Below are 16,210 nucleotides of genomic sequence, written 5' to 3'. Positions count from 1 at the left end.
AAGATACAGATTTTTCACACCAGGAATAAGTTTTGCTTTAGCCTTATAGCAATAAGGTCGGTATGCATGTAGGAAACTGCAATGTACTGTATGTACTAGCTCATAGGCCCCTCAGCATCTGACTTTTGCATTTTTAGATGAGGGAGCGCAAAAACAATATGGATCTTCTTCTAAATCACCAGCACATGGCACTGGGATATTCAGCATCTCTGTTGTCCAGGAGGAGGTATGGGAACAAAGAGTGGGTTATATTACACTTACCTTCTCTCTGTGGTAACAGATACATTGGCTATCTACTACATCCACTTAGAAGACTGGCTAACCTTCTGTTTGGAGCAGTTAAGTTGGCTAGTGGCTACCCTTTGCCGTCATTAGCATGTAATAAAGTGATCCCATGTTGACCATTTCATTTTAAAATAAATGCTAAAATAAGGAGAGGGTGTGAGTCACACACTAGCTAAGCTATTTAAAGCAAACTACCCCATCCATCCATCTCTCTATCATTTATTTTGCCCCCCCCCCCACTAGCATTTCTGACTGTGGCCATCTTGAGTAAGGCCAGATGATTTGTCTAGCATTTACCTCCTCAAATCTATATGCCCTTAAAGCGGTTGTATGCCCACAAAAAAAACAAAAACCTGTAAGGCAAAGGCATAATGAGCTAGTATGCACCGCATACTAGCTCATTATGAAATACTTAACTTAGAACGAAGCCCCTGTACCGCCTCCCGGTCACCCCTGAGGGAGCTGACATGTTCCCTCTGCGTTTATTCCAGGTTCCTGGCTCCGGCACTGTGCGCGGCCTGAGCCGCGATTACATCACTCCCATGCAAGCACGCGGGAGTCTTCTTTCCAGCAAGAAGCTCTGATTTTCCAGCAGCATCAGCCGGACCTTCAGAGCGCTTGCGCCGCTGACATCAGCAACGGCGGGAGATATTCATTTTACCTGCAGGTAAGCCTTATTATAGGCTTACCTGTAGGTAAAAATGTGAAAGGGGGGTAAACAACCGCTTTAACTAATGCATGCAGAGGGTGTGCTTAGCTGTATACGACCCCCCCCCCCCCCTCTGAAGATTCCTGGGAGCGCTGGGAACCAGGAAGTAACTAAAGAAATGTAAAAAAAAAGTTAAAAACAAGTGAATATGATATACTTTTCTATCTATTTACTAAAGCCAGCCATAGACGAGTCAAAAACCAAATGTTCTGTCGATAAAAATACAAAAATGGCACATACGATTGTGCCTTCATTTGTTTTGCTTTTCTATGAAAAAATCCAGCATGTTGGATTTCGATTCTGGCATGAAAATCGGGTGCTAGCCCAATAATGATGTGAAATGATGTGAAAACTGAACGACCTGACGAGCAACAAGGATTTTTGTTATATTTTTGACTCGCCTATGGCTTGCTTAATGCTAGCAGCATAAGGATTAAAAGTGAGTGAAGCTACACTTTAAAAGTCCCCTGAGCGCTTTAGCGCTGTTTAACCACTTGCTACCCAGGCCAATTCTGACATTTCTCTCCTACATGTAAAAATATCTTATTTTTTTTGCTAGAAAATTACACAGAACCCCCAAACATTATATATTTTTTTTTAGCATAAGATGGTGGTCTTTGCAACTTTTTATCTCGCACAGTATTTTTCAAACGCAATTTTTTAGGGAAAAAAACAGTTTCATGCATTAAAAGTTAGCCCAATTTTGTATAATGTGAAAGATAATGTTATGCCGAGTAAATAGGTACCAAACATGTCACGCTTCAAAATTGCACACGCTCATGGAATGGCGCCAAACTTTGGTACCTAAAATTCCCCATAGGCGACGCTTTACATTTTTTACAGGTTACGTGTTTTGAGTTACAGAGGAAGTCTAGTGCTAGAATTATTGCTCTCTCTCTAACGTTTGCGGCGATACCTCACATGTGTGGTTGAATGCCGTTTACATATGTGGGCGAGACTTACATATGCATTTGCTTCTGCGAGCGAGCATGCGGGGACAGGGGCGCTTTAAGATTTTTTACATTTTTTTATTGTTAATTTTACTTTTATTTTTCTACTTTGACACTTTTTTTTTTACATTTTTTTTTAATCACCTTTATTCCTATTACAAGCAATGTAAACATCCCTTGTAAAAGGAATAGTGCATGACAGGTCCTCTTTACAGTGAGATGTGGGGTCAATAAGTCCCCAGATCTCACCTCTAGGCTGGGAAGCCTGAAATCCCCCCCCAAAAAAAACGATTCTGGCTTCCCAGCCGAGGCGGCGGAATTTTTTCAAATGCAGAGGCCGTACATGACATTATAACATCGCGCCCAGCCTCCGAACGATCATAGAGACTCCGGGTACCATCTGGTCTGCCGGAAATCTCTATGGTCAGCATCCGGGGCTGGTCGGTTCCTTCACCGGTTCGCTGATGGCAGGGGCGAGCCGGGAGAAGCACCGGAGTCTGGCGAGAGGGGAGGGGCATCCCCTCCCGCTGCCTGTGAACAGCCGCTATGATTATTCCTATGGTAAAGGGAATCACTGGCTCTAAAAGAAGATATCTGTAGCTGCAGGCATCATTCAGATATCACTGCTCAAAGTCTGCAATGTCATATGACGTTACGCGGGTGGCAAGCGGTTAAGTGGCGCATTTTGACCGCTAATGGGGTGCTCTTAACCCTCGCTAATGGCTGAAGAAGGGGTTAAAAATGCCTGTGTTGCGGCGCTTCCGAATCGCTTTTCAGGCGCTTTGGAAGAGCTGCCTATTCATTGCAATGGGCAGGAGCGTTTTTGGAACACTGTATACACCGCTCCCAAACCACCCCAAAGATGCTGCTTGCAGGACTTTTTCTAACGTCCCGCAAGCGCACCGCCCAGTGTGAAAGCACTCGGACTTTCACATTCGGGTGGCATGGGAGGCAGTTTTACAGGCGCTATTTCTAGTGCTAAAAAGCCTGAAAACTGCCTCAGTATGAAAGGGGTCTTATGCTGCGTACACACGACCAGTTTTTATATCGGAATAAACTCTGACGGTTTTTCCGACGGAGTTCCGCTGAAACTGTCTTATGTACACACGATCACACCAAAGTCCGATCGTCAAGAACGCAATGACATACAACACGTACGACGGGACTAGAAAACGGAAGTTCAATAGCCAGTAGCCAATAGCTTCCATCTCGTACTTGCTTCAGAGCATGGGTCGTTTTCGGTCTGTCGGAACAGCATACAGACGATCGGTTTTCCCGATAGGAATTGGTTCCCTCGGAAATATTTAGAACATGTTCTATTTCTAGGTCCGTCAGAATTTTTGAAAAAAAAAAATCCGATGAGGCATACACACGATTGGAATATACGATGAAAAGCTTCCGTCTGACTCTTTCTGTCAGACATTCCGCTCGTTTGTACACGGCATTAGAGTAAAGCTTATATCTAGTTGAAGTTGTTTTGTTTCATTGCAAAACAGTTACAAAGTTTTCAGTCATTAGTACAGTACAGACTATTTTATATCTGCAGTGAAGCTCCCTCTAGTGACCAGCTTTAGGATTTATGCTTCTCTTATAAATAAAATAGTCCATCAATTTTACTATTTGTTCAATTCAATTAATTTTACACAGTCAACACAAAAAATGAATTGTGAGAAAATCAATTGTTTTTATTCAGTTTTATTATTGCTTTAATTAAAGCAAGGCATTTTTTAGTTTGTTACCAGGGCTCCACAGACGTTTCCTGTTCCAGAGCGCTAAACATACCATGGCGTTCCCATTCGATTCAAGGTTTGATAAAGAGGGACACTTTTGAAGTATGATGCCTCATAACCAGGACTCATAATTGTATATAAATGCACCCTTTCTCCATGTAGGCGCAGCCAGGAGATCATATGTGAGTTCCCTCATTTGTTTTACATAATATACAGTGGGGACGGAAAGTATTCAGACCCCCTTAAATTTTTCACTCTTTGTTATATTGAAGCCATTTGCTAAAATCATTTAAAGCAGTGTTTCACTGTCTCTAAATTTTTTTTTTTTTTTTTGGCAAAATGACAATGTTTGATATATTTAAATATCTAAGTTACTGGCTCCGTTTTTAGAGCTTACTGCTCTCTGTTTTCCCAGATAAAAAAAAGTTATATATTTTCCTTTTGATTGTTGTCATCTTGCCTGTGGGCATGTGAAGAAGCCTCACAGGCTACGATGCTGCTGATCGACCAGCATGCACCGCTCGTTCTATCCCCGATCTCGCGCATGCACAGTAAACACAAATCGGAGCGCCGTCAACAGCGTGACTTCACAGCGAGATTTCACGGCGGCTCTCCGCACTGACTCCTGGGATGAATTACATGAGATCCCAGGAGAGAGTGCGGCGATCAGAGGAAATGATGAAAATACCCACAAAGTCCCTGTCCACAGCCGCAGGGACTGAACACAGGCCGGGCCACATATCATAAGGTAGGAAAAAAAAATAAAAAATAAAGGTCCATATAGCACTCGGTGCTATATTTAGAAGCCACAGAGCTGAAGTTTAATGTACACACAGCACCCCATATTGACAGAAAAACACAGAATTGTTGACATTTTTGCAGATTTATTAAAAAAGAAAAACTGAAATATCACATGGTCCTAAGTATTCAGACCCTTTACTGTGACACTCATATATTTAACTCAGGTGCTGTCCATTTCTTCTGATCATCCTTGAGACGGTTCTACACCTTCATTTGAGTCCAGTTGTGTTTGATTATACTGATTGGACTCGATTAGGAAAGCCACACACCTGTCTATATAAGACCTTACAGCTCACAGTGCATGTCAGAGCAAATGAGAATCATGAGGTCAAAGGAACTGCCTGAAGAGCTCAGAGACAGAATTGTGGCGAGGCACAGATCTGGCCAAGGTTACAAAAAAATCTTAAGGTTCCTAAGAGCACAGTGGCCTCCATAATCTTTAAATGGAAGATGTTAGGGATGACCAGAACCCATCCTAGAGCTGGCCATCTGGCCAAAATGAGCTATCGGGGGAGAAGAGCCTTGGTGAGAGAAGTAAAGAAGAACCCAAAGATCACTGTGGCTGAGCTCCAGAGATGAAGTCGGGAGATGGGAGAAAGTTGTAGAAAGCCGACCATCACTGCAGCCCTCCACCAGTCGGGGATTTATGGCAGAGTGGCCCTACGGAAGCCTCTCCTCGGTGCAAGACACATGAAAGCCCGCATGGAGTTTGCTAAAAAACACCTGAAGGACTCCAAGATGGTGAGAAATAAGATTCTTTGGTCTGATGAGACCAAGATAGAACTTTTTTGCCTTAATTCTAAGCGGTATGTGTGGAAAAAAACAGGCACTGCTCATCACCTGTCCAATACATACCCAACAGTGAAGCATGGTGGTGGCAGCATCATGCTGTGGGGGTGTTTTTCAGCTGCAGGGACAGGACGACTGGTTGCAATCGAGGGAAAGATGAATGCGGCCAAGTACAGGGATATCCTGGATGAAAACCTTCTCCAGAGTGCTCAGGACCTCAGACTGGGCCGAAGGTTTACCTTCCAACAAGACAATGACCATAAGCACACAGCTAAAATAATGAAGGAGTGGCTTCACAACAACTCTGTCACTGTTCTTGAATGGCCCAGCCAGAGCTCTGACTTAAACCCAATTGAGCATCTCTGGAGAAACCTAAAAATGGCTGTTCACCAACGTTTACCATCCAACCTGACAGAACTGGAGAGGATCTGCAAGGGGGAATGGCAGAGGATCCCCAAATCCAGGTGTGAAAAACTTGTTGCATCTTTCCCAAAAAGACTCATGGCTGTATTAGATCAAAAGGGTGCTTCTACTAAATATTGAGCAAAGGGTCTGAATACTTAGGACCATGTGATTATTCAGTTTTTCTTTTTTAATAAATCTGCAAAAATGTCAACAATCCTGTGTTTTTCTGTCAATATGGGGTGCTGTGTGTACATTAATGAGGAAAAAATATGAACTGATTTTAGCAAATGGCTGCAATATAACAAAGAGTGAAAAATTTAAGAGGGTCTGAATACTTTCCGTCCCCACTGTATGTTACCTTTTATAATGCACAAGATTTGTGCACTTTTCTTTGTTTTTGCCGTGGTTTGGTCTTGTGGCCTACTTCCCCAGTGATGCAGAAGATCCCGAAATCTGCTCAGAACACAGTACAAATAATCTACCTGTACAAATTTGCCATTTGAGGCATGTAATAAAAAAGATCTGTCCATCATGTACCTAGAAAAAAGCTCAGACTACAATAACAACACCTTAATCGCAGTTAAAAGGCACATGGAAGATATAAAAAAAAAAAACTACACTGTGATGTCAATGTGATTTTACTGACTGGGGGCATATTACCTCCTCACCACCTGTCAAACACACTTAAATCACTTTTCAGAGGAGCAACCGTGCCTGCTGCACTTCTGAACGAGCCCTTAGTTGTATTCGGCAGTGCCACCCTTAGGGCCCCTTGCGATTGAGTCTCACTTTTACTGCCCCCAATCCCTACCACCTTTAGCTGCCAAGGCAGCAGCCGAAAGGTATACACATGCCACAGCTGGAATTAAACCCCTTGTTGCTTTTGGTGGGTGCTATCGTCTGCCAATTGCGACCTATTCTGCAAGCTCCCCAACAACTGCATGCTTCTGCAGGGTCCAAGGGTTTAAAGCAGGTGGTGAGAAAGCAACACAACGCTGCCTGCTTTAACCCCTTGTTTGCTGTACCACACAAGGTTGCAGGGCATTTGCAGAGCTGCCTCATTCACTTGAATGGGTCATGCTTGGCAGGCGCTACGTCCACCAACAATGACAGGGCGTATAGCTACTGCTGCGACTGCACCATGTGTACATGCCTGGCTACTTCAGCTAAAGGGGGTGCGGTTGGGGTGGGGGTGGTAAAAACACTGCTTAAATATGGGGTTTTACAACCCCCAAACTGCAAATGTAAATAAGCTTACTCATTGATGTGCTGCAGTTTACCCACACCGCTGGTGCAGCGCAGTGCATCTGCGAGTTTCATGGGCTAGCTGCTTTTTGCCATAGACTTCTACTATATCCTGCAGGTGTGGTGCACTTTCTGAAAACACACCAAAACTTCTGCATTCAGGAGTTTTGCTGCACTTTCAGAAAGTGCGGGTAAACAGCAGCACATCAGTGTGAAAGCAGCCTTATACTATTATGCCCAGTGTATTGCTTTACACTGACCTGAAGATCTCTTCTTTCCTGCTGCTGGCACCACTCTGGAGACTGCTAGCTATGGATAGGAGGTGGAGTGCAGTTGGTATCACTCCACATGGGACAGGAGCCAGCAATACAGAGGAGGCATCGGCTTATGCGGCTCTTGCTCCCTACTACACCTCCAACTTCACAAGTAGTCCCTCTGCAGTGCACTCTGTTTGATGCTCTGGAATGGCAGGTCAGCAGGCCCAGACCGCGATCTACCAGTCACCTTTCCACGTTCTACTGGTAAATTGCAATATACGGGTTGCTGACCACCACCCTACTGTGTTTACATTTCAGTGCCTGACATTGTTACATCCTGCAGTCATCAAATAATTTATAAAAAGGTCTATGTATTTACATGTAGCCAGAGGATACAGTTTATATTCCTCTCAACTGCTGCCTCTAATCCCTTCGGTCCTCATACTACCCCTATATGTCTGCAAGCAGATAGCCCCTCAATTATCTATGCATTTAACTCGACCATAAACAATCATCAACCACTTATGCTGTCTATTAAAGTAGAACTAAAGGCAAAACGTTTTTTTTTTATTTTAGACAGGGTAAGGGAGGGTTATAACCCCTGTATTTTTTATTTTTTTTGCCATCTGTGTCCCATTTCAGAGATTTCCCTTCATTTCCTGTCTCACAATCCAACAGGAAGTGAGAAAAAATCCTTCCAAATTAAGAGAATTCTTTGGGGACCCCCAGGTCACCTGAACTAGTGTCCCCATTGGAACGTTTGCCCACTATTACTTTTCTGGGGACAACCCAAAATTTGGGATTTTCTTTTACTTTCAATTTCATTGATAATGGTAAACAGGACAACTAGAGAATATTAGGTGAATCTCCTTAATGGGGGGCACAGACAGCAATAAAACGCATTCTAATCCCCCTGCACTCTATCCAAAACTTAAAAAAGTTTATACTTTAACTGTAACTATATACCAAGTTTTGCCTCCTCTGAGCTGTGATAAGCACAGCCATTCTAACACAGCAATTAGGACAAGGACTCATTTGTTTATATTCATCATGGATCGATCTTCCCATACAAACCTTCCCATCCTCACAACACAGGTACTTTTCATACATCTGAAAAAGGAAGATTTGTTTTGCACCTTGTGTTGAGCTGCTTTAGGATCCAGAGTACCCAGACTAATAATGCCCTTTGCTCCTATTCACACTTGAATATTTTCAGCTTATTTCCCTACGCCTGATTATGCTCGACATGCAGTATCCCATTCTTTCTAATTATCCCCTTTTCACACTTGTATGTTCAGTCGCCTCTATTTTAACATAAGTACATGTAAAACAGGGATGTGCGGTGAGGTCAGTGGCTGGTGAGGCACTGGTTAGTATCAGAGCCAGATACACACAGGTTACATACGCTGCGATCGTTACAGCGAGAACAATAATTCTAGCACTAGACCTCCTCTGTAACTCTAAACATGGAACATTATTTAAAGCGTCGCCTATGGAGATTTTTAAGTACTGAAGTTTGGCGCCATTCTACGAGTGTGTGCAATTTTGTTTCAATATATTTTATTTTCAAGGTAAAAGAAATACAACATGAAACATAGATATGATGAAGGTCCTCAGCCCATAGGGAGCCGAAAATGACCTATAAATGACAGAATAGTACCAACAGATTTAAACAGACTTTCTATACACAGATCAAATAAATTGTGCAGTGAAAAGCTGACCTGGAAATTTAATTTAGAAATATATCACCGTAAGCAGCCAGGTTTTACACAGGTTAGAGAAATGGGAAGGGTCCAGGAAGGGGAGCGCTCCACCACCCCAATAGGGAGCACACTGTGGTAGAGTCTCCACCCTCCAAGCCCCAAGGCACTGTAAATCGAGCAAGATGACGGCTCGCAGACACAGCGGGGAGACATCGCAGGATCCAGGGGACAAGGTAAGTTACTCTGCCTGGATACTGCGATGTAATCCCGAGTCTGGCTCGGGGTCACTGCTTTTGGTACTGAAATCTCACCCCGAGCCAGACTCGGGAATACCGCCAGGGAGGTTAATGGACCAATTACTGAAGTTTGAAGTTATAACTTCAAACCCGTAATTTCACAGTAAATAGATAAATAATAAATTATTATGTTATACCATATAACATAATAATATAAGATTTAGCTTGATTATAACAGTACCTTTTCAGCAGCAGCAGATTCTCATGCTCCCTCTTAACTGTGTGAGAAAAACATGGGATTATGGGTAAATCTTATACACATAAACACATTTTTTCCTCCTAGTTAAGAGGGCTGGGCTGGAAGGAAACATTTGTCTTTTAGACACACCCCCTTCTATGACACTGCAGTGAGAGGAGAGCCTCCGCTGCAGCATTTTTATTGGACAGCTTTTTCCAATGGTGCTTTACCATTAGTCCAACAGCAAGGACATCAGAGAAGTCCCTTTTTGAGATTAGTGACTGATCCAGGGATGATGGATAGTAACGTTACTTCTAGGATCTCTGGCCAGTCGGTATATTTTAGTGAGAAAGCTGGAAAACAGATTTCCAGTATGGGCTAATTGTGTGCAGGACCATCAAACATGGAGCATGGTACCCCCCTGTTCCCCACACCATCAGCAGTAGTCACAGATTGATGGGAAAATCTTATGTAAAACAGAAGGGCAGCTATACTATCTGGTTAACAGCTTGTAGTTCCTTTCTTGCGTTTGGCTGACTATACTCGATTAAAAGTCAGAAAAAAGGATTTTTACCAGTCATCTTCGAAGATGGGATGTCCAAATTCCCTCTCTTATGCCGCGTACACACGATCGGAATTTTGGTCGGAAAAAGGTATGATGGCTTTTCCGAAGGGATTCCGCTCAACTTTCGACCGTCGAGAATGGCGTGACGTACAACGCTACGACAAGCCGAGAAAATGAAGTTCAATGCTTCAGAGCATACGTCGAATTGTTTCCGAACATGCGTGATTTTTTGCGCTTCCGAATTGCATACAGACGAACGCATTTTTGGATAGGAACTTTTTCCGACCAAAAAATAGAGGACCTGCTCTCAATCTAAAACCAAAACCTCACATAGGAGCTTTGCTGGCGGCATTTCCGATCGTGTGTACGGGGCATAAGCCTCTGATATAATAAGGTTGCTTAGAAAATGCATGGGTTAGGAGAATGTTATAGAGGTTAGATACAACATATGAGCAGTCAGAACTATCATTTAATCTTGTGTATTGGCAGCCTATTCAAAATGAATGGGCTGGCTTAATGCGAAGCATGTTAATTCATGACACAAAACGTGTTAACGTGCATTAACGTGACGCACAATAATGGCAAAGTGTGAATGGGCCATTAGACTCCCATTTCATCAATGACTTTTAAAGTTTTTAACAGGCTGGTAAGTAACGAGTCAAGCTTCCTTTTATTTGCTGGTATCCACTTAATATTAATATTTTACTTTTGGGTGAATTAAGCCTTTAGGAAGAGACACTATTTTCTTGTTAAACAGTGGGTTTACTGTAGATATGCTGTCATTGCTTTTCTATTCACATACTAATAACACTTGGCCTTGTGAAAGCTCCACAACAGTCTGACAATATTGTCAGGGTTTACTTGCTGTTCAAATTGTCATGCATGTGTTAGACATTTCATACACATGTGCCAATTATTCTAGAGGAAAGACAATAGAATGTCAAGCGTGTGCTGCTGCATGGAACTTTAAGCACTGTATAACATCTGAATATAAGGTTGCGCATTTTTACGTGATGCGACTCAGAAAACAATACTGATGCCAGGGTTAATAATAAAAAAAAAAAACAAAGTACAGGAGTTGTTCATTGTATACAAATTGAATTTATCCAGTTTGAAATACCAATATATGTTAGATCAGCCACTTTGTCAAAATTTACATCAGTCCTGCGGGCACATTTAAAAAAAACAGGAGTATGCATGAGTAAATGTGCGCAAGGTTTAAATCTGTACATTTACTTTATCTACAGTGTTTCTAGATTTTATATATATGTTACAAATACAGGTAAAAAATGACTGATGTTCATAAAGTTTGATCTTTGGGGTCCATGCACACTGGGGATTAGAAATGCTGCTTATACAGGCGGTTTGCGTCTTGTTTTCTTCAGTCTGTAAACGCAGCTCTATGTTACGCTGTGTCCATGCACATTAGGTAATTTACAGGCATATTTTCAGAGGAGCGTTTAGAGGCAGAAAAAACCCCATCCAAATCATATTTTTGAGAGGAGCTTTCAGGCTGAAAAAATGCTTAGCACTCATAAACGCGCTTAACCACTTGCCAACCTGGGCAAATTCTGACATTTCTGTCCTACACATAAACACATAGCTTTTTTTGCTAGAAAATTACTTACCCTCAAACAATATACCCCTATATATATTTTTTAGTAGAGGCCCTATAGAATAAAAAAAATGGATGTTGCAATTTTTTAGGTCACACGATATTTGCGCATCAGTTTTTAAACCACAATTTTTTTTCTAAAAAATACACTTTCATTAATTTTATTGCACACAAACACAATGAGTGAGTGTAAAGCTTGTATAACAGTGTAAATTTGCTGTCCCCTCAAAATAACTCAACACACAGCCATTAATGTCTAAACTGCTGGCAACAAAAGTGAGTTCAACCCTAAGTGAAAATGTCCAAATTGGGCGCAATTAGCCCTTTTCCCTCCCCGATGTCATGTGACTCCTTAGTGTTACAATGTCTCAGGTGTGAATTGGGAGCAGGTGTGTTAAATTTGGTGTTATCGCTCTCACTCTCTCATACTGGTCACTGGAAGTTCAACATGGCACCTCATGGCAAAGAACTCTCTGAGTATCTGAAAAAAGAATTGTTGCTCTACATAATGATGGCCTAGGCTATAAGAAGATTGCCAAGACCCTGAAACTGAGCTGCAGCACGGTGGCCAAGGCCATACAGCGGTTTAACAGGACAGGTTACACTCAGAACAGGACTCGCCATGGTCAACCAAAAAAGTTGAGTGCAGGTGCCGTGCTCAGCGTCATATGCTAAGGTTGTTTTTGGGAAATAGACATATGAGTGCTGCCAGCATTTCTGTAGAGGTTGAAGGGGTGGGGGGGTCAGCCTGTCAGTGCTCAGACCATACGGCGCACACTGCATCAGATATGGCTGTCCTCCCAGAAGGAAGCCTCTTCTAAAGATGATGCACAAGAAAGCCCACAAACAGTTTGCTAAAGACAAGCAGACTAAGGACATGGATTACTTGAACCATGTCCTGTGGTCTGATGAGACCAAGATAAACGTATTTGTTTTAGTTGGTGTCAAGCGTGCATGGTGGCACCCAGGTGAGAAGTAAAAAGACAAGTGTGTCTTGCCTACAGTCAAGCATGGTGGTGGGAGTGTCATTGTCTGGGGCTGCATGAGTCCTGCCGGCAATGGGGAGCTACAGTTCATTGGGGGTACCATGAATGTCAACATGTACTGTGACATACTGAAGCAGAGCATGATCCGCTCCCTTTGGAGACTGAGCCACAGGGCAGTATTCTAACATGATAACGACCCCCAAACACACCTCCAAGACGACCACTGCCTTGCTAAAAAAGCTGAGGGTAAAGGTGATGGACTGACCAAGCATGTCTCCAGACCTAAACCCTATTGAGCATCTGTGGGGCATCTTCAAATGGAAGGTGGAGGAGCGCAAGGTCTCTAACATCCACCAGCTACGTGATGTCGTCATGGAGGAGTGGAAGAGGACTCCAGTGGCAACCTGTGAAGCTCTGGTGAACTCCATGCCCAAGAGAGTTAAGGCAGTGCTGGAAAATAATGGTGGCCACACAATTGTCCAAATTCTCCAAAAGTGGACACTTTGGGTCCAATTTGGACATTTTCACTTAGGGGTGTGTTATTTTGAGGGGACAGCAAATTTACACTGTTATACAAGCTGTACACTCACTACTTTACATTGCAGCAAAGTGTCATTTCTTCAGTGTTGTCACATGAAAAGATATAATAAAATATTTACAAAAATGTGAGGGGTGTACTCACTTTTGTGAGATACTGTAATACCTATTTTCTTGTAAAATATAAATGATGATTTTATGCCGAGTAAATAGATACCTAACATGTCACACTTTAAAATTGTGTCCACCTGTGGAATGGCAGTAAACTACGGCACTTAAAATTCTCCATAGGTAACGCTTTAAATGCCTTTACAGGTTACCAGTTTAGAGGAACACAGGAGGTCTGGTGTTAGAATTATTGGTCTCACTCTGATGTTCGCGACAATACCTCACATGTGTGGTGCGATCACCTTTTACATATGCGTTACCGAAGTAACAAATGCATTCGCATTTGCGTGTAAGCACGGGGGCTGGCGGTGCATTACATTTTTTTTTTTATTATTATTACCGTATTTACTTTATCCAAAACTTTTTTACACTATCTCTAATTTTTTTCTTTTCTTTGCTTTAACTTTATTTCTATCACAAGGGATGAATAACATCCCTTGTGACAGCATGGGTCGTGACAGGTCCTCTTTATGGAGAGATCTGGGGTCTGATAGACCCCAAATCTCTCTTCTGGCCACCAATGCAGTCAATCAGAAGCAGATCAGGGATTAAGTACAGCGCTACGCTGAAGGCAACGAACAGCAGCCAACACACCCGTAGACTCAGGATCAAAACTAACAATAAAATATAAAAGTAACAATAAAATTCATTTGATATGTAATAATTAGCGCCACACTTTTATATTTTATAATCAGAAGCAGATCAGTCTGATCGGCTGCTTTCCTGGCCACTAACGGCCAGGTAAACAGAGAAGCGGAACTGGAAGTGACGGTATCTCATCGCTTGTGGTTTCCAGGGGTCACAGAGAGGAGGAACAACATCAGTTTCTCTCTCTCTATGCTGTGCAGCCATTGCCGCTGGTCGAATCGCTCACGATTGGACGGCAGAGCCGGGGAAAGGCCGGGGGGTGACCCCCTTTCGTCACCCGCAGAAGTGATTGAGTGGCCAGTGTTAAGCCACTCTAATCACTTCTGCAGTACAGGGAACTGCCGGCTGAAATTTTTCATCCCAGTATAACCACTGCAAACTGAGGACATCTATGGACGTCCTACGGTCAGCAAGTGGTTAAACGCATTTAGTAGTGTAAAGCTTTTTCAAGTGTACATTGACAAATGAGCGGAGGGGAATGTTTTAAAAATATATATATATAAAAGCAAATGTGCATAACCTGGGCAGTACAGTGGCTAGGTGGTTAGCACTTCTGCCTAGCAGCACTATGGTTGTTGGTTTGATTCCCAACCATGCCACACCTGCCTGGAGTTTCCATGTTCTCTCTCTGTTAGTATGGGTTCCCTCTGGGTACTGGGTGGATTTCTTCTCACACTCCAAAGACATGCTGGTAGGGAAATAGGCCCTAGTATGTGTATGTAAGAATGTGCGTTATAGACCTTAGACTGTTAGCTCCTTGAGGGAAGGGACTGATGTGAATGTACAATATGTATGTGTAAGGCGCTAAATTGATGGTGCTATATAAGTATCTGTAATAAATAAATAAACTCTTGTGCACTATGACCATTTTTTCTGCCAGGTTCTGCCATTTTTCTGCTCCTAGTGTGTATGGACCTTAACAGGGATTCACTAAGATTAAATTTGTAGTTGACTTGAGTGGTAAGTGTTCCTACTGCAGTTTGACTTGTGCTGGCAGATACAGTTGAGCTGTTCTATGTTAGGCGAGGAGCAGTGCGGTGCGTCCATAAGGGCGCACGGGCGCCACCCCCTCTCTCCTGCCTCCCCCCTCTAGCACCAATAGATAGATTCATGCATTGATGGCACAGTGGAGCGTTTGATGGGCACAGTGGCGGCAATTGATGGGCACAGTGGCTGCATTTTATGGGGCACAGTGGTTGCGTTTAATGGCACAGTGGCGGCAATTAGTTGGCACAGTGGCTGCATTTTATGGGGCACAGTGGTTGCGTTTGATAGCACAGTGGCAGCAATTGATGGGCACAGTGGCTGCATTTTATGAGGCACAGTGGCTGCGTTTGATGGCACAGTAGCGGCAACTGATGGGCACAGTGGCTGCGTTTAATGGCACAGTGGTTGCGTTTGATGGCACAGTGGCTGCATTTGATGGCACATTGGCAGCAATTGATGGGCACAGTGGCTGCGATTGATGGCACAGTGGCTGCGATTGATGGTACAGTGAGGCTGCAATCGATGGGGTTTTTTTTCAGAATTTTTCAGTTTGTTAGTGCCCTCCCCCCCAAAATTTTGAGCACCAGCCACCACTGGTGAGGAGTATGTCACCAGCACAGATCTCCTGAATGGTTCCAAGGCTTTATTCAGCAATCACATCATAGTTACAATAGCTATTATAACTGTGATGTGATCACTGAAAAAAGCTTTGGACCCAATCTGGAGATCCTTGGTGGGTTGATGACATACATCCCCCCTTTCAATGCCTTCGGTTTCCAGATGGTTGGTCGCTGCAGCACCCATTTACATTTACAGCCAGTTTTAGGAACGTGTGAGTATGGGAATACTGTGCCTGTTCTATGTTAGATCCCATTGTCCACAACTATATGAAGGGATTTGTTTTTTTTTTTTTTCATTGGAATACAATAAACTATATTTGAAATACATGTGCATTTTCCAAAAAGCAATCTTGGCATAAATTATGAAAGCCCTGTAACTACTTGCAGATATACAGTTATGATTTTCTTTGCAGATTTGAAATACAAATGTGGCAGTAATTCTGACTTAGGCAATATTTTGTGTTAAATGAAGAGAAATCTACCAGTTGTGTCTACCCTGTAATAAACAGCACTCCCCTGATATCATTTACGATAATGATTAGTGCGTTCCTTTCAAAATGCTGGAGAAAGCAACATAACATTACAGTACTCGAGCCTGCTTCTGCACGCCCTCATGTGTAAATTCTGTCTATACCCCGTTTTTGTGAACCAAGGACCATATGGCCTACTATTTTTCTTTTACTTTTTAAAGCAACTTAATTGCATCTGCATAGCAATTAGATTTATTCATAAATTG

General features: G+C 42.8%; 1 protein-coding gene across 2 annotated transcripts in view; it reads right to left on the bottom strand.

Moving 5' to 3' along the window:
- The window catches only part of CCSER1 (coiled-coil serine rich protein 1), a 1,308,521-nt gene that overhangs the window by 1,125,761 nt on the left and 166,550 nt on the right, over positions 1 to 16,210 (bottom strand). The window lies entirely within an intron of this gene.

Source organism: Aquarana catesbeiana, linkage group LG01 (assembly GCF_042186555.1).
Source record: "Aquarana catesbeiana isolate 2022-GZ linkage group LG01, ASM4218655v1, whole genome shotgun sequence".
NCBI lineage: Eukaryota > Metazoa > Chordata > Amphibia > Anura > Ranidae > Aquarana > Aquarana catesbeiana.
This window is presented reverse-complemented; position numbering and strand designations above follow the sequence as displayed.